General features: G+C 36.3%; 32 non-coding genes across 32 annotated transcripts; all 32 read right to left on the bottom strand.

Annotated features, from left to right (window-relative positions):
- Positions 1 to 2,027: 2,027 nt before the first annotated feature.
- TRNAT-AGU (transfer RNA threonine (anticodon AGU)) lies at positions 2,028 to 2,100 on the bottom strand. The gene has a single exon. It is a non-coding gene; the product is annotated as a tRNA-Thr (tRNA).
- A 133-nt stretch (positions 2,101 to 2,233) lies between these two features.
- TRNAT-UGU (transfer RNA threonine (anticodon UGU)) lies at positions 2,234 to 2,306 on the bottom strand. The gene has a single exon. It is a non-coding gene; the product is annotated as a tRNA-Thr (tRNA).
- A 133-nt stretch (positions 2,307 to 2,439) lies between these two features.
- Positions 2,440 to 2,512, bottom strand: TRNAT-AGU (transfer RNA threonine (anticodon AGU)). The gene has a single exon. It is a non-coding gene; the product is annotated as a tRNA-Thr (tRNA).
- Positions 2,513 to 2,678: 166 nt separating this feature from the next.
- TRNAT-AGU (transfer RNA threonine (anticodon AGU)) lies at positions 2,679 to 2,751 on the bottom strand. Its single transcript has one exon. It is a non-coding gene; the product is annotated as a tRNA-Thr (tRNA).
- A 372-nt stretch (positions 2,752 to 3,123) lies between these two features.
- On the bottom strand, positions 3,124 to 3,196 carry TRNAT-UGU (transfer RNA threonine (anticodon UGU)). The gene has a single exon. It is a non-coding gene; the product is annotated as a tRNA-Thr (tRNA).
- A 133-nt stretch (positions 3,197 to 3,329) lies between these two features.
- On the bottom strand, positions 3,330 to 3,402 carry TRNAT-AGU (transfer RNA threonine (anticodon AGU)). The gene has a single exon. It is a non-coding gene; the product is annotated as a tRNA-Thr (tRNA).
- A 133-nt stretch (positions 3,403 to 3,535) lies between these two features.
- TRNAT-UGU (transfer RNA threonine (anticodon UGU)) lies at positions 3,536 to 3,608 on the bottom strand. The gene has a single exon. It is a non-coding gene; the product is annotated as a tRNA-Thr (tRNA).
- A 132-nt stretch (positions 3,609 to 3,740) lies between these two features.
- Positions 3,741 to 3,813, bottom strand: TRNAT-AGU (transfer RNA threonine (anticodon AGU)). Its single transcript has one exon. It is a non-coding gene; the product is annotated as a tRNA-Thr (tRNA).
- A 166-nt stretch (positions 3,814 to 3,979) lies between these two features.
- TRNAT-UGU (transfer RNA threonine (anticodon UGU)) lies at positions 3,980 to 4,052 on the bottom strand. Its single transcript has one exon. It is a non-coding gene; the product is annotated as a tRNA-Thr (tRNA).
- Positions 4,053 to 4,185: 133 nt separating this feature from the next.
- On the bottom strand, positions 4,186 to 4,258 carry TRNAT-UGU (transfer RNA threonine (anticodon UGU)). The gene has a single exon. It is a non-coding gene; the product is annotated as a tRNA-Thr (tRNA).
- Positions 4,259 to 4,837: 579 nt separating this feature from the next.
- On the bottom strand, positions 4,838 to 4,910 carry TRNAT-AGU (transfer RNA threonine (anticodon AGU)). Its single transcript has one exon. It is a non-coding gene; the product is annotated as a tRNA-Thr (tRNA).
- Positions 4,911 to 5,076: 166 nt separating this feature from the next.
- TRNAT-AGU (transfer RNA threonine (anticodon AGU)) lies at positions 5,077 to 5,149 on the bottom strand. Its single transcript has one exon. It is a non-coding gene; the product is annotated as a tRNA-Thr (tRNA).
- A 373-nt stretch (positions 5,150 to 5,522) lies between these two features.
- TRNAT-UGU (transfer RNA threonine (anticodon UGU)) lies at positions 5,523 to 5,595 on the bottom strand. The gene has a single exon. It is a non-coding gene; the product is annotated as a tRNA-Thr (tRNA).
- Positions 5,596 to 5,728: 133 nt separating this feature from the next.
- TRNAT-AGU (transfer RNA threonine (anticodon AGU)) lies at positions 5,729 to 5,801 on the bottom strand. Its single transcript has one exon. It is a non-coding gene; the product is annotated as a tRNA-Thr (tRNA).
- A 785-nt stretch (positions 5,802 to 6,586) lies between these two features.
- On the bottom strand, positions 6,587 to 6,659 carry TRNAT-AGU (transfer RNA threonine (anticodon AGU)). The gene has a single exon. It is a non-coding gene; the product is annotated as a tRNA-Thr (tRNA).
- A 579-nt stretch (positions 6,660 to 7,238) lies between these two features.
- On the bottom strand, positions 7,239 to 7,311 carry TRNAT-AGU (transfer RNA threonine (anticodon AGU)). The gene has a single exon. It is a non-coding gene; the product is annotated as a tRNA-Thr (tRNA).
- Positions 7,312 to 7,444: 133 nt separating this feature from the next.
- On the bottom strand, positions 7,445 to 7,517 carry TRNAT-UGU (transfer RNA threonine (anticodon UGU)). Its single transcript has one exon. It is a non-coding gene; the product is annotated as a tRNA-Thr (tRNA).
- Positions 7,518 to 7,650: 133 nt separating this feature from the next.
- TRNAT-AGU (transfer RNA threonine (anticodon AGU)) lies at positions 7,651 to 7,724 on the bottom strand. Its single transcript has one exon. It is a non-coding gene; the product is annotated as a tRNA-Thr (tRNA).
- A 371-nt stretch (positions 7,725 to 8,095) lies between these two features.
- Positions 8,096 to 8,168, bottom strand: TRNAT-AGU (transfer RNA threonine (anticodon AGU)). The gene has a single exon. It is a non-coding gene; the product is annotated as a tRNA-Thr (tRNA).
- Positions 8,169 to 8,779: 611 nt separating this feature from the next.
- Positions 8,780 to 8,852, bottom strand: TRNAT-AGU (transfer RNA threonine (anticodon AGU)). Its single transcript has one exon. It is a non-coding gene; the product is annotated as a tRNA-Thr (tRNA).
- Positions 8,853 to 9,430: 578 nt separating this feature from the next.
- Positions 9,431 to 9,503, bottom strand: TRNAT-AGU (transfer RNA threonine (anticodon AGU)). Its single transcript has one exon. It is a non-coding gene; the product is annotated as a tRNA-Thr (tRNA).
- A 133-nt stretch (positions 9,504 to 9,636) lies between these two features.
- On the bottom strand, positions 9,637 to 9,709 carry TRNAT-UGU (transfer RNA threonine (anticodon UGU)). Its single transcript has one exon. It is a non-coding gene; the product is annotated as a tRNA-Thr (tRNA).
- Positions 9,710 to 9,842: 133 nt separating this feature from the next.
- TRNAT-AGU (transfer RNA threonine (anticodon AGU)) lies at positions 9,843 to 9,915 on the bottom strand. The gene has a single exon. It is a non-coding gene; the product is annotated as a tRNA-Thr (tRNA).
- Positions 9,916 to 10,081: 166 nt separating this feature from the next.
- TRNAT-UGU (transfer RNA threonine (anticodon UGU)) lies at positions 10,082 to 10,154 on the bottom strand. The gene has a single exon. It is a non-coding gene; the product is annotated as a tRNA-Thr (tRNA).
- A 133-nt stretch (positions 10,155 to 10,287) lies between these two features.
- TRNAT-UGU (transfer RNA threonine (anticodon UGU)) lies at positions 10,288 to 10,360 on the bottom strand. The gene has a single exon. It is a non-coding gene; the product is annotated as a tRNA-Thr (tRNA).
- Positions 10,361 to 11,145: 785 nt separating this feature from the next.
- TRNAT-AGU (transfer RNA threonine (anticodon AGU)) lies at positions 11,146 to 11,218 on the bottom strand. Its single transcript has one exon. It is a non-coding gene; the product is annotated as a tRNA-Thr (tRNA).
- A 166-nt stretch (positions 11,219 to 11,384) lies between these two features.
- On the bottom strand, positions 11,385 to 11,457 carry TRNAT-AGU (transfer RNA threonine (anticodon AGU)). Its single transcript has one exon. It is a non-coding gene; the product is annotated as a tRNA-Thr (tRNA).
- A 373-nt stretch (positions 11,458 to 11,830) lies between these two features.
- Positions 11,831 to 11,903, bottom strand: TRNAT-UGU (transfer RNA threonine (anticodon UGU)). Its single transcript has one exon. It is a non-coding gene; the product is annotated as a tRNA-Thr (tRNA).
- Positions 11,904 to 12,036: 133 nt separating this feature from the next.
- TRNAT-AGU (transfer RNA threonine (anticodon AGU)) lies at positions 12,037 to 12,109 on the bottom strand. Its single transcript has one exon. It is a non-coding gene; the product is annotated as a tRNA-Thr (tRNA).
- A 133-nt stretch (positions 12,110 to 12,242) lies between these two features.
- TRNAT-AGU (transfer RNA threonine (anticodon AGU)) lies at positions 12,243 to 12,315 on the bottom strand. Its single transcript has one exon. It is a non-coding gene; the product is annotated as a tRNA-Thr (tRNA).
- Positions 12,316 to 12,654: 339 nt separating this feature from the next.
- Positions 12,655 to 12,727, bottom strand: TRNAT-AGU (transfer RNA threonine (anticodon AGU)). Its single transcript has one exon. It is a non-coding gene; the product is annotated as a tRNA-Thr (tRNA).
- Positions 12,728 to 12,893: 166 nt separating this feature from the next.
- On the bottom strand, positions 12,894 to 12,966 carry TRNAT-AGU (transfer RNA threonine (anticodon AGU)). The gene has a single exon. It is a non-coding gene; the product is annotated as a tRNA-Thr (tRNA).
- Between the last annotated feature and the right edge of the window lie 298 nt (positions 12,967 to 13,264).

Raw genomic sequence — 13,264 nt, 5'->3', positions numbered from 1 at the left:
GATGCCTCTATTCCGACAGTTGTTGTGAGAGATTTTAACATAAATTTTTTAAAAAGTAAAACGGCACTGAAGATGTTCTTTGATTCCTTTGATATGACACTTATGCCTGGCCTTGAAGATAAAGTATCAACAGACTATCATTGCCAGTTAGATTTAGCGTTCGGAAACAAACTATTCCGAGACAGATTCGAGGCCTGTTACAGAGAAACTTACTACTCTTATCATAAAGGAATATGTTTTGTTAAAAAGGAATAGGGGTGTCTGTTGTCCTAGCTGTAATAGCGTTGTTAATTAATAGTTGATGGAATTCCTAGCATTGTTACCTCGTCTCAAGAGAAAATACTCAACAGATTATCATTGCTAATTATATTTATGCTTTGAAAACAGAGCTTTATAGACCGATACGAAGCCTTTTATAGATAAAACTATTATTCTTATCACAAAGAAATGTGTTTTGTCGAAAAAAAAAAAGAAGTTAAAGGTGGCAAATCTTGGTGTCTAAAGATATATTTATCAAGCGACTATTCATAGTAAAACCAGTAGTAGATAAAAGTGGGTGGAGAGGGTGGCTGTATCTACTTGGCTTACCCGGGAGGGTCTTAGCCTGTAATTAATTAATTAATTCGAGCGGTGGCGGTAAGGTAAGATGAAGCGTCATACCCTTCTATCTCTTAGTCCGCCTACAAGAGCGCGACCAAAGGGGGGATACATAGTCTACTCCCCTCTCTACCGCCACTACTCTATTACACGTCATGCCTGTATAAAAATACGTACATGGCTTGCAAAAACGCCCTTTGACTCTGGGGTTCCATTAGCTAACTTGCTTAATGGCTTGCAAAAACGCCCTTTAACTCTGGGGTTCCATTAGCCTACTTGCTAAATGGCTTGCAAAAACGCCCTTTAACTCTGGGGTTCCATTAGCCTACTTGCTAAATGGCTTGCAAAAACGCCCTTTAACTCTGGGGTTCCATTAGCCTACTTGCTAAATGGCTTGCAAAAACGCCCTTTAACTCTGGGGTTCCATTAGCCTACTTGCTAAATGGCTTGCAAAAACGCCCTTTAACTCTGGGGTTCCATTAGCCAACTTGCTAAATGGCTTGCAAAAACGCCCTTTAACTCTGGGGTTCCAATAGCCAACTTGCTAAATGGCTTGCAAAAACGCCCTTTAACTCTGGGGTTCCATTAGCGAACTTGCTAAATGGCTTGCAAAAACGCCCTTTAACTCTGGGGTTCCAATAGCCAACTTGCTAAATGGCTTGCAAAAACGCCCTTTAACTCTGGGGTTCCATTAGCGAACTTGCTAAATGGCTTGCAAAAACGCCCTTTAACTCTGGGGTTCCATTAGCCAACTTGCTAAATGGCTTGCAAAAACGCCCTTTAACTCTGGGGTTCCATTAGCCAACTTGCTAAATGGCTTGCAAAAACGCCCTTTAACTCTGGGGTTCCATTAGCCTACTTGCTAAATGGCTTGCAAAAACGCCCTTTAACTCTAGGGTTCCATTAGCCAACTTGCTAAATGGCTTGCAAAAACGCCCTTTAACTCTAGGGTTCCATTAGCCAACTTGCTAAATGGCTTGCAAAAACGCCCTTTAACTCTGGGGTTTCATTAGCCAACTTGCTAATTCAAACAAGGACGATCCTTGATTCAAATTGCAATATTCCTGTGTGGAATAAGGAATTCTGTGTGAATTCAAACAAGGACGATCCTTGATTCAAATTGCAATATTCCTGTGTGGAATAAGGAATTCTGTGTGAATTCAAGCAAGGACGATCCTTGATTCAAATTGCAATATTCCTGTGTTAAATAAGGAATTCTGTGTGAATTCAAACAAGGACGATCCTTGATTCAAATTGCAATATTCCTGTGTGGAATAAGGAATTCTGTGTGAATTCAAACAAGGACGATCCTTGATTCAAATTGCAATATTCCTGTGTTAAATAAATTATCTCTTGGGAACTTTTTCCCTATTATTTTAATTTTTCAAAATTATATAGCTACGAAATCTAGTTCAAGTAACATAACAGCGAGGCTCCGACGAGAATCGAACTCATGATCTCCTGTTTACTAGACAGGCGCTTTAACCACTAAGCCACGGAGCCCTTGCTTTGAAGCGACATGAATGCTGAATATTCCAGTAATATAACTAAATTAACTCATCGGAATTTTTACCCTATTGTTTTAATTTTTCAAAATTTAATAGCTACGAAATCTAGGTCAAGTAACATAACAGCCAGGCTCCGACGAGAATCGAACACATGATCTCCTGTTTACAAGACAGGCGCTTTAACCACTAAGCCACAGAGCCCTTGGTTTGAAGCGATATGAATGCAGAATATACCAGTAATTTAACTAAATTAACTCATCGGAATTTTTACCCTATTGTTTTAATTTTTCAAAATTTAATAGCTACGAAATCTAGGTCAAGTAACATAACAGCAAGGCTCCGACGAGAATCGAACTCATGATCTCCTGTTTACTAGACAGGCGCTTTAACCACTAAGCCACGGAGCCCTTGCTTTGAAGCGATATGAATGCTGAATATTTCAGTAAATTATCTAAATTATCTCATGGGAACTTTTACACTATTGTTTTCATATATCAATATCTAAATCAACTATTATTTTTAATTTTTCAAAATTATATAGCTACGAAATCTAGTTCAAGTAACATAACAGCGAGGCTCCGACGAGAATCGAACTCATGATCTCCTGTTTACTAGACAGGCGCTTTAACCACTAAGCCACGGAGCCCTTGCTTTGAAGCGACATGAATGCTGAATATTGCAGTAATTTAACTAAATTAACTCATCGGAATTTTTACCCTATTGTTTTAATTTTTCAAAATTTAATAGCTACGAAATCTAGGTCAAGTAACATAACAGCCAGGCTCCGACAAGAATCGAACTCATGATCTCCTGTTTACTAGACAGGCGCATTAACCACTAAGCCACGGAGCCCTTGCTTTGAAGCGATATGAATGCTGAATATTTCAGTAAATTAACTAAATTATCACATCGGAACTTTTACACTATTGTTTGCATATATGCATATCTAAATCAACTATTATTTTTAATTTTTCAAAATTTAATAGCTTCGAAATCTAGTTCAAGTAATATAACAGCAAGGCTCCGACGAGAATCGAACACATGATCTCCTGTTTACAAAACAGGCGCTTTAACCACTAAGCCACGGAGCCCTTGGTTTGAAGCGATATGAATGCAGAATATTTCAGTAAATTAACTAAATTATCTCATGGGAACTTTTGCCCTATTAATTTAATTTTTCGAAATTATATAGCTACGAAATCTAGTTCAAGTAACATAACAGCGAGGCTCCGACGAGAATCGAACTCATGATCTCCTGTTTACTAGACAGGCGCTTTAACCACTAAGCCACGGAGCCCTTGCTTTGAAGCGACATGAATGCTGAATATTCCAGTAATTTAACTAAATTAACTCATCGGAATTTTTACCCTATTGTTTTAAATTTTCAAAATTTAATAGCTACGAAATCTAGGTCAAGTAACATAACAAACAGGCTCCGACGAGAATCGAACACATGATCTCCTGTTTACAAGACAGGCGCTTTAACCACTAAGCCACAGAGCCCTTGGTTTAAGCGATATGAATGCAGAATATACCAGTAATTTAACTAAATTAACTCATCGGAATTTTTACCCTATTGTTTTAATTTTTCAAAATTTAATAGCTACGAAATCTAGGTCAAGTAACATAACAGCAAGGCTCCGACGAGAATCGAACTCATGATCTCCTGTTTACTAGACAGGCGCTTTAACCACTAAGCCACGGAGCCCTTGCTTTGAAGCGATATGAATGCTGAATATTTCAGTAAATTAACTAAATTATCACATCGGAACTTTTACACTATTGTTTGCATATATGCATATCTAAATCAACTATTATTTTTAATTTTTCAAAATTTAATAGCTTCAAAATCTAGTTCAAGTAATATAACAGCAAGGCTCCGACGAGAATCGAACACATGATCTCCTGTTTACAAGACAGGCGCTTTAACCACTAAGCCACGGAGCCCTTGGTTTGAAGCGATATGAATGCAGAATATTTCAGTAAATTAACTAATTTATCTCATGGGAACTTTTGCCCTATTAATTTAATTTTTCGAAATTATATAGCTACGAAATCTAGTTCAAGTAACATAACAGCGAGGCTCGGACGAGAATCGAACTCATGATCTCCTGTTTACAAGACAGGCGCTTTAACCACTAAGCCACGGAGCCCTTGCTTTGAAGCGATATGAATGCTGAATATTTCAGTAAATTAACTAAATTATCACATCGGAACTTTTACACTATTGTTTGCTTATATGCATATCTAAATCAACTATTATTTTTTAATTTTTCAAAATTTAATAACTTCGAAATCTAGTTCAAGTAATATAACAGCAAGGCTCCGACGAGAATCGAACACATGATCTCCTGTTTACTAGACAGGCGCTTTAACCACTAAGCCAAGGAGCCCTTGCTTTGAAGCGACATGAATGCTGAATATTCCAGTAATTTAACTAAATTAACTCATCGGAATTTTTACCCTATTGTTTTAATTTTTCAAAATTTAATAGCTACGAAATCTAGGTCAAGTAACATAACAGCAAGGCTCCGACGAGAATCGAACTCATGATCTCCTTTTTACTAGACAGGCGCTTTAACCACTAAGCCACGGAGCCCTTGCTTTGAAGCGATATGAATGCTGAATATTTCAGTAAATTAACTAAATTATCACATCGGAATTTTTACCCTATTGTTTTAATTTTTCAAAATTTAATAGCTACGAAATCTAGGTCAAGTAACATAACAGCAAGGCTCCGACGAGAATCGAACTCATGATCTCCTGTTTACTAGACAGGCGCTTTAACCACTAAGCCACGGAGCCCTTGCTTTGAAGCGATATGAATGCTGAATATTTCAGTAAATTATCTAAATTATCTCATGGGAACTTTTACACTATTGTTTTCATATATCAATATCTAAATCAACTATTATTTTTAATTTTTCAAAATTATATAGCTACGAAATCTAGTTCAAGTAACATAACAGCGAGGCTCCGACGAGAATCGAACTCATGATCTCCTGTTTACTAGACAGGCGCTTTAACCACTAAGCCACGGAGCCCTTGCTTTGAAGCGACATGAATGCTGAATATTCCAGTAATTTAACTAAATTAACTCATCGGAATTTTTACCCTATTGTTTTAATTTTTCAAAATTTAATAGCTACGAAATCTAGGTCAAGTAACATAACAGCCAGGCTCCGACGAGAATCGAACTCATGATCTCCTGTTTACTAGACAGGCGCATTAACCACTAAGCCACGGAGCCCTTGCTTTGAAGCGATATGAATGCTGAATGTTTCAGTAAATTAACTAAATTATCACATCGGAACTTTTACACTATTGTTTGCTTATATGCATATCTAAATCAACTATTATTTTTTAATTTTTCAAAATTTAATAGCTTCGAAAAATAGTTCAAGTAATATGACAGCGAGGCTCCGACGAGAATCGAACTCATGATCTCCTGTTTACAAGACAGGCGCTTTAACCACTAAGCCACGGAGCCCTTGCTTTGAAGCGACATGAATGCTGAATATTCCAGTAATTTAACTAAATTAACTCCTCGGAATTTTTACCCTATTGTTTTAATTTTTCAAAATTTAATAGCTACGAAATCTAGGTCAAGTAACATAACAGCAAGGCTCCGACGAGAATTAAACTCATGATCTCCTGTTTACTAGACAGGCGCTTTAACCACTAAGCCACGGAGCCCTTGCTTTGAAGCTATATGAATGCAGAATATTTCAGTAAATTAACTAAATTATCTCATGGGAACTTTTGCCCTATTATTTTATTTTTTCACAATTATATAGCTACGAAATCTAGTTCAAGTAACATAACAGCGAGGCTCCGACGAGAATCGAACTCATGATCTCCTGTTTACTAGACAGGCGCTTTAACCAATAAGCCACGTAGCCCTTGCTTTGAAGCGACATGAATGCTGAATATTGCAGTAATTTAACTAAATTAACTCATCGGAATTTTTACCCTATTGTTTTAATTTTTCAAAATTTAATAGCTACGAAATCTAGGTCAAGTAACATAACAGCCAGGCTCCGACAAGAATCGAACTCATGATCTCCTGTTTACTAGACAGGCGCATTAACCACTAAGCCACGGAGCCCTTACTTTGAAGCGATATGAATGCTGAATATTTCAGTAAACTAACTAAATTATCACATCGGAACTTTTACACTATTGTTTGCTTATATGCATATCTAAATCAACTATTATTTTTTAATTTTTCAAAATTTAATAACTTCGAAATCTAGTTCAAGTAATATAACAGCAAGGCTCCGACGAGAATCGAACACATGATCTCCTGTTTACAAGACTGGCGCTTTAACCACTAAGCCACGGAGCCCTTGCTTTGAAGCGATATGAATGCAGAATATTTCAGTAAATTAACTAAATTATCTCATGGGAACTTTTGCCCTATTATTTTATTTTTTCACAATTATATAGCTACGAAATCTAGTTCAAGTAACATAACAGCGAGGCTCCGACGAGAATCGAACTCATGATCTCCTGTTTACTAGACAGGCGCTTTAACCACTAAGCCACGGAGCCCTTGCTTTGAAGCGACATGAATGCTGAATATTGCAGTAATTTAACTAAATTAACTCATCGGAATTTTTACCCTATTGTTTTAATTTTTCAAAATTTAATAGCTACGAAATCTAGGTCAAGTAACATAACAGCCAGGCTCCGACAAGAATCGAACTCATGATCTCCTGTTTACTAGACAGGCGCATTAACCACTAAGCCACGGAGCCCTTACTTTGAAGCGATATGAATGCTGAATATTTCAGTAAACTAACTAAATTATCACATCGGAACTTTTACACTATTGTTTGCTTATATGCATATCTAAATCAACTATTATTTTTTAATTTTTCAAAATTTAATAACTTCGAAATCTAGTTCAAGTAATATAACAGCAAGGCTCCGACGAGAATCGAACACATGATCTCCTGTTTACAAGACTGGCGCTTTAACCACTAAGCCACGGAGCCCTTGCTTTGAAGCGATATGAATGCAGGATATTTCAGTAAATTAACTAAATTATCTCTTGGGAACTTTTTCCCTATTATTTTAATTTTTCAAAATTATATAGCTACGAAATCTAGTTCAAGTAACATAACAGCGAGGCTCCGACGAGAATCGAACTCATGATCTCCTGTTTACTAGACAGGCGCTTTAACCACTAAGCCACGGAGCCCTTGCTTTGAAGCGACATGAATGCTGAATATTCCAGTAATTTAACTAAATTAACTCATCGGAATTTTTACCCTATTGTTTTAATTTTTCAAAATTTAATAGCTACGAAATCTAGGTCAAGTAACATAACAGCCAGGCTCCGACGAGAATCGAACACATGATCTCCTGTTTACAAGACAGGCGCTTTAACCACTAAGCCACAGAGCCCTTGGTTTGAAGCGATATGAATGCAGAATATACCAGTAATTTAACTAAATTAACTCATCGGAATTTTTACCCTATTGTTTTAATTTTTCAAAATTATATAGCTACGAAATCTAGTTCAAGTAACATAACAGCCAGGCTCCGACGAGAATCGAACTCATGATCTCCTGTTTACTAGACAGGCGCTTTAACCACTAAGCCACGGAGACCTTGCTTTGAAGTGATATGAATGCTGAATATTTCAGTAAATTAACTAAATTATCTCATGGGAACTTTTACACTATTGTTTGCATATATGCATATCTAAATCAACTATTATTTTTAATTGTTCAAAATTTCATAGCTTCGAAATCTAGTTCAAGTAATATAACAGCAAGGCTCCGACGAGAATCGAACACATGATCTCCTGTTTACAAGACTGGCGCTTTAACCACTAAGCCATGGAGCCCTTGCTTTGAAGCGACATGAATGCTGAATATTGCAGTAATTTAACTAAATTAACTCATCGGAATTTTTACCCTATTGTTTTAATTTTTCAAAATTTAATAGCTACGAAATCTAGGTCAAGTAACATAACAGCAAGGCTCCGACGAGAATCGAACTCATGATCTCCTGTTTACTAGACAGGCGCTTTAACCACTAAGCCACGGAGCCCTTGCTTTGAAGCGATATGAATGCTGAATATTTCAGTAAATTATCTAAATTATCTCATGGGAACTTTTACACTATTGTTTTCATATATCAATATCTAAATCAACTATTATTTTTAATTTTTCAAAATTATATAGCTACGAAATCTAGTTCAAGTAACATAACAGCCAGACTCCGACGAGAATCGAACTCATTATCTCCTGTTTACTAGACAGGCGCTTTAACCACTAAGCCACGGAGACCTTGCTTTGAAGTGATATGAATGCTGAATATTTCAGTAAATTAACTAAATTATCTCATGGGAACTTTTACACTATTGTTTGCATATATGCATATCTAAAACAACTATTATTTTTAATTGTTCAAAATTTCATAGCTTCGAAATCTAGTTCAAGTAATATAACAGCAAGGCTCCGACGAGAATCGAACACATGATCTCCTGTTTACAAGACTGGCGCTTTAACCACTAAGCCATGGAGCCCTTGCTTTGAAGCGACATGAATGCTGAATATTGCAGTAACTTAACTAAATTAACTCATCAGAATTTTTACCCTATTGTTTTAATTTTTCAAAATTTAATAGCTACGAAATCTAGGTCAAGTAACATAACAGCAAGGCTCCGACGAGAATCGAACTCATGATCTCCTGTTTACTAGACAGGCGCTTTAACCACTAAGCCACGGAGCCCTTGGTTTGAAGCGATATGAATGCAGAATATACCAGTAATTTAACTAAATTAACTCATCGGTATTTTTACCCTATTGTTTTAATTTTTCAAAATTTAATAGCTACGAAATCTAGGTCAAGTAACATAACAGCCAGGCTCCGACAAGAATCGAACTCATGATCTCCTGTTTACTAGACAGGCGCATTAACCACTAAGCCACGGAGCCCTTGCTTTGAAGCGATATGAATGCTGAATATTTCAGTAAATTAACTAAATTATCACATCGGAACTTTTACACTATTGTTAGCATATATGCATATCTAAATCAACTATTATTTTTAATTTTTCAAAATTTAATAGCTTCGAAATCTAGTTCAAGTAATATAACAGCAAGGCTCCGACGAGAATCGAACACAAGATCTCCTGTTTACAAGACTGGCGCTTTAACCACTAAGCCACGGAGCCCTTGCTTTGATGCGATATGAATGCAGGATATTTCAGTAAATTAACTAAATTATCTCTTGGGAACTTTTTCCCTATTATTTTAATTTTTCAAAATTATATAGCTACGAAATCTAGTTCAAGTAACATAACAGCGAGGCTCCGACGAGAATCGAACTCATGATCTCCTGTTTACTAGACAGGCGCTTTAACCACTAAGCCACGGAGCCCTTGCTTTGAAGCGACATGAATGCTGAATATTCCAGTAATTTAACTAAATTAACTCATCGGAATTTTTACCCTATTGTTTTAATTTTTCAAAATTTAATAGCTACGAAATCTAGGTCAAGTAACATAACAGCCAGGCTCCGACGAGAATCGAACACATGATCTCCTGTTTACAAGACAGGCGCTTTAACCACTAAGCCACAGAGCCCTTGGTTTGAAGCGATATGAATGCAGAATATACCAGTAATTTAACTAAATTAACTCATCGGAATTTTTACCCTATTGTTTTAATTTTTAAAAATTTAATAGCTACGAAATCTAGGTCAAGTAACATAACAGCAAGGCTCCGACGAGAATCGAACTCATGATCTCCTGTTTACTAGACAGGCGCTTTAACCACTAAGCCACGGAGCCCTTGCTTTGAAGCGATATGAATGCTGAATATTTCAGTAAATTAACTAAATTATCACATCGGAACTTTTACACTATTGTTTGCATATATGCATATCTAAATCAACTATTATTTTTAATTTTTCAAAATTTAATAGCTTCGAAATCTAGTTCAAGTAATATAACAGCAAGACTCCGACGAGAATCGAACACATGATCTCCTGTTTACAAGACAGGCGCTTTAACCACTAAGCCACGGAGCCCTTGGTTTGAAGCGATATGAATGCAGAATATTTCAGTAAATTAACTAATTTATCTCATGGGAACTTTTGCCCTATTAATTTAATTTTTCGAAATTATATAGCTACGAAATCTAGTTCAAGTAACATAACAGCGAGGCTCGGACGAGAATCGAACTCATGATCTCCTGTTTACAAGACAGGCGCTTTAACCACTAAGCCACGGAGCCCTTGCTTTGAAGCGATATGAATGCTGAATATTTCAGTAAATTAACTAAATTATCACATCGGAACTTTTACACTATTGTTTGCTTATATGCATATCTAAATCAACTATTATTTTTTAATTTTTCAAAATTTAATAACTTCGAAATCTAGTTCAAGTAATATAACAGCAAGGCTCCGACGAGAATCGAACACATGATCTCCTGTTTACAAGACTGGCGCTTTAACCACTAAGCCACGGAGCCCTTGCTTTGAAGCGATATGAATGCAGGATATTTCAGTAAATTAACTAAATTATCTTTTGGGAACTTTTTCCCTATTATTTTAATTTTTCAAAATTATATAGCTACGAAATCTAGTTCAAGTAACATAACAGCGAGGCTCCGACGAGAATCGAACTCATGATCTCCTGTTTACTAGACAGGCGCTTTAACCACTAAGCCAAGGAGCCCTTGCTTTGAAGCGACATGAATGCTGAATATTCCAGTAATTTAACTAAATTAACTCATCGGAATTTTTACCCTATTGTTTTAATTTTTCAAAATTTAATAGCTACGAAATCTAGGTCAAGTAACATAACAGCAAGGCTCCGACGAGAATCGAACTCATGATCTCCTTTTTACTAGACAGGCGCTTTAACCACTAAGCCACGGAGCCCTTGCTTTGAAGCGATATGAATGCTGAATATTTCAGTAAATTAACTAAATTATCACATCGGAATTTTTACCCTATTGTTTTAATTTTTCAAAATTTAATAGCTACGAAATCTAGGTCAAGTAACATAACAGCAAGGCTCCGACGAGAATCGAACTCATGATCTCCTGTTTACTAGACAGGCGCTTTAACCACTAAGCCACGGAGCCCTTGCTTTGAAGCGATATGAATGCTGAATATTTCAGTAAATTATCTAAATTATCTCATGGGAACTTTTACACTATTGTTTTCATATATCAATATCTAAATCAACTATTATTTTTAATTTTTCAAAATTATATAGCTACGAAATCTAGTTCAAGTAACATAACAGCGAGGCTCCGACGAGAATCGAACTCATGATCTCCTGTTTACTAGACAGGCGCTTTAACCACTAAGCCACGGAGCCCTTGCTTTGAAGCGACATGAATGCTGAATATTCCAGTAATTTAACTAAATTAACTCATCGGAATTTTTACCCTATTGTTTTAATTTTTCAAAATTTAATAGCTACGAAATCTAGGTCAAGTAACATAACAGCCAGGCTCCGACGAGAATCGAACTCATGATCTCCTGTTTACTAGACAGGCGCATTAACCACTAAGCCACGGAGCCCTTGCTTTGAAGCGATATGAATGCTGAATGTTTCAGTAAATTAACTAAATTATCACATCGGAACTTTTACACTATTGTTTACTTATATGCATATCTAAATCAACTATTATTTTTTAATTTTTCAAAATTTAATAGCTTCGAAATCTAGTTCAAGTAATATGACAGCGAGGCTCCGACGAGAATCGAACTCATGATCTCCTGTTTACAAGACAGGCGCTTTAACCACTAAGCCACGGAGCCCTTGCTTTGAAGCGACATGAATGCTGAATATTCCAGTAATTTAACTAAATTAACTCCTCGGAATTTTTACCCTATTGTTTTAATTTTTCAAAATTTAATAGCTACGAAATCTAGGTCAAGTAACATAACAGCAAGGCTCCGACGAGAATTAAACTCATGATCTCCTGTTTACTAGACAGGCGCTTTAACCACTAAGCCACGGAGCCCTTGCTTTGAAGCTATATGAATGCAGAATATTTCAGTAAATTAACTAAATTATCTCATGGGAACTTTTGCCCTATTATTTTATTTTTTCACAATTATATAGCTACGAAATCTAGTTCAAGTAACATAACACCGAGGCTCCGACGAGAATCGAACTCATGATCTCCTGTTTACTAGACAGGCGCTTTAACCACTAAGCCACGGAGCCCTTGCTTTGAAGCGACATGAATGCTGAATATTGCAGTAATTTAACTAAATTAACTCATCGGAATTTTTACCCTATTGTTTTAATTTTTCAAAATTTAATAGCTACGAAATCTAGGTCAAGTAACATAACAGCCAGGCTCCGACAAGAATCGAACTCATGATCTCATGTTTACTAGACAGGCGCATTAACCACTAAGCCACGGAGCCCTTGCTTTGAAGCGATATGAATGCTGAATATTTCAGTAAACTAACTAAATTAACTCATCGGAATTCTTACCCTATTGTTTTAATTTTTCAAAATTTAATAGCTACGAAATCTAGGTCAAGTAACATAACAGCAAGGCTCCGACGAGAATCGAACTCATGATCTCCTGTTTACTAGACAGGCGCTTTAACCACTAAGCCACGGAGCCCTTGCTTTGAAGCGATATGAATGCTGAATATTTCAGTAAATTATCTAAATTATCTCATGGGAACTTTTACACTATTGTTTTCATATATCAATATCTAAATCAACTATTATTTTTAATTTTTCAAAATTATATAGCTACGAAATCTAGTTCAAGTAACATAACAGCGAGGCTCCGACGAGAATCGAACTCATGATCTCCTGTTTACTAGACAGGCGCTTTAACCACTAAGCCACGGAGCCCTTGCTTTGAAGCGACATGAATGCTGAATATTCCAGTAATTTAACTAAATTAACTCATCGGAATTTTTACCCTATTGTTTTAATTTTTCAAAATTTAATAGCTACGAAATCTAGGTCAAGTAACATAACAGCCAGGCTCCGACGAGAATCGAACTCATGATCTCCTGTTTACTAGACAGGCGCATTAACCACTAAGCCACGGAGCCCTTGCTTTGAAGCGATATGAATGCTGAATGTTTCAGTAAATTAACTAAATTATCACATCGGAACTTTTACACTATTGTTTACTTATATGCAT

Source organism: Phalangium opilio, unplaced genomic scaffold (assembly GCF_054372755.1).
Source record: "Phalangium opilio isolate 3A_F unplaced genomic scaffold, DU_Popi_V2 ptg000019l_1, whole genome shotgun sequence".
NCBI lineage: Eukaryota > Metazoa > Arthropoda > Arachnida > Opiliones > Phalangiidae > Phalangium > Phalangium opilio.
This window is presented reverse-complemented; position numbering and strand designations above follow the sequence as displayed.